Source organism: Triticum aestivum, chromosome 2B, assembly GCF_018294505.1.
Source record: "Triticum aestivum cultivar Chinese Spring chromosome 2B, IWGSC CS RefSeq v2.1, whole genome shotgun sequence".
NCBI classification, from domain to species: Eukaryota; Viridiplantae; Streptophyta; class Magnoliopsida; order Poales; family Poaceae; genus Triticum; species Triticum aestivum.
This window is the reverse complement of record NC_057798.1, coordinates 6,181,345-6,183,862: the sequence shown is the minus strand read 5'-3', so window position 1 is coordinate 6,183,862 and position 2,518 is coordinate 6,181,345. Positions and strand designations below refer to the sequence as shown.

Below are 2,518 nucleotides of genomic sequence, written 5' to 3'. Positions count from 1 at the left end.
GGGCAAATGCAGGGTGTTCATTTACTTCTTCTTAAATACTAAAATAGTTATTATCCAGTACATACATGTTCGTAATTACTTTATCACTTCGAACATCATGGAAAAATCACGTTGCGCACATATTTATGACTGTGATTGCGAGTGATTCTAAGGACGTATTGATATGATATGTAATCGCTATCTTAGTGGAATATACATTAGATGCATTGACAATTTGAGAGATAAAATGTAGAGCTAAATCAATCCCACCTTTGTATTGCTTCATGTAGCTTCCAACTGTCCTCTAGGGTGGCATGGTTATCATATATGTCATCTAATGTGGTAATTAGTACAATCATCTTTGTGATCATACTTCGAGTGAGCTCAAATTTTGTGTCATAGTACAACACAGAGGCCCATGTATAACCCTCCACCACACGATCGCGGATAAAGCTTAGCTCGATATATCCGAAAAAATGCTTCCACCACCTGTGAATTAATTAAGCAATGTTATCTGAACTAGTACGTATATAGTCCACATAGAATATAACATCGCTAGCCCCATTAAGAGATAAAAGAACATTGGTCAATTATTACTAAAAGCATGTGCTTTACTCTATCACTACACCATTTATGTAATTATCCTACAATGCACAGAAAACAACGAAACACTAAAGCATCATGAACCATTAATGAATATGCATTCTCATATTGATGAAAAAAGGCAACCACGTAAGCTCTTAATTTAGATGACGTTAAGCACTAGAAATGTAGTGGTAACTAGACTTTTGGTTTTTTGTTTGTTTGAAGATGTAGTATGCGAGGGCAACCACCCGTGAATCATTATTGGGTTATATATTCTGTTTATATAAAAAAGATAAATAACATACCTGGTAATAGCTTTGAGCTCCTTCAAGTGGACATTTTGCTGAAGGTTGAAATCCAATTTGGCAAGCTCCAGTAGGATTGGGTTATGCTCCTCTTGTTCGTACTCTAGGATATAATGTAGCATTTCCACCCTCTTATTTGTCCTTGGCATTGGTATCTGAAGGGCACGTTGGACTTGTTGAGCAAGTGGGGTCTTTAAACTACCACTACATGACTCAAGATGATGCCTTGCAAAAGCTATGGCTTCTTCAAGTGCTGGCTCACCATGATTTAGAAGATGAGATGCATTGTATAGACATAATAGTGTCCTGGGTTCATTTGTTATATCATTAATGAAGCTTCCATCTTCACTTTTGAATCAATTGAAAACATCTGTAATCAATAAATAAATGTTGGTGTTCTCGTGACCACATTGTCAATGGAGCTTCTATTGTTGTAGACATGTCGTCCACATTATGAAATATTTTGCAAATAAGGTCACCAATCTAATCTTGATAACTCAATTTCTTAGCGAGTTAAAAATTTGCATATCATGATTTTTCTTCCATAATTTTTCGTAACCAACTATGCATAACAAGAAAAAATTGTTAGGATTATATATACCTGGAGATACATAGTATCCATGTTCCCTCAGCAAGCGAAACTGAAGGGCAACTTCATAGAGGTTGTAGTTACTAAATTCACTCTTCAGGATTTGCCACATAGCGGTGTCAATCTGGTCTTCAAAGAGGTGATCGATTCCGAGATGTTGTAGTTTATCCACTAAGGACATTTTTACCACCGTGTCATTGCTGGATTTAAACAACGTACATATGTCTTCCTTCAGTTTTTTTGCCCTAAGCGTCATCCACTGCTTGGATTTCTGCAATGCAAGCATTGAACATTTTTAATTAACCAAAAGGGACAAGGGTTAGCTAGGTAAAAAAATGTCGCCAAAACCAAAAATAGTTGAAAAAATCTAACAACTCGTATCTCCAGTGAAAGAAAATGGACCAAAAGTACATGACTGTATAGAATAACCATATATCCTTTCACTGAGTCCAACTTTCCAACATATGCCAACCAAAGGCTACCCACATGTATCTTCCAATGGTGTCGATCGTGCCCAGCATATTTAATTTCAAAAGCATGCATGTGGTTTCAAGTTGCTTCCACTCAAGCATGGAGTTACACTAGATGATTTACTTATGACAATGAGTGGTGTTGATGATATACAAAATAGACATCCAAAATATGACAAATTTGTACCGCTGGATATGTGAAATATAAAGTCTGTACACATATTCAGATACTATAAGAAGTGTCGACTAGTGAAGTACACACGATAAGCAACCGGTTGACATGGATCTCTAGAGGAGCACGGATGGTAATTAGAAATGTGTTCCTACTTGGGCCCGCAAGTGGTGGGTGCATGGTGTACATTTTGGCACCTCTTGGGCTGGCCCAGCGTAGGCCGGAGTAGTAGATACTAGTACAAAAACGCATACAATAGTTACAAATAAATACCTCTGTGCATGGTGACATTTTGTGCCATAAATAGTTAGCTTTTATTATATAACTGTAACGGCGGTGGCTCATATCCAGCAAAGAAGTCAATCCATGGTGAGGGCTCGTAGCTGAATGCAGGAGTAGCAGCATTGCCGGACGCCAT

At 37.6% G+C, this 2,518-nt stretch overlaps 1 pseudogene; it reads right to left on the bottom strand.

The window, feature by feature from the left end:
- Positions 1-239: 239 nt before the first annotated feature.
- Positions 240-2,518, bottom strand: LOC123047665 (tau-cadinol synthase-like; annotated as a pseudogene).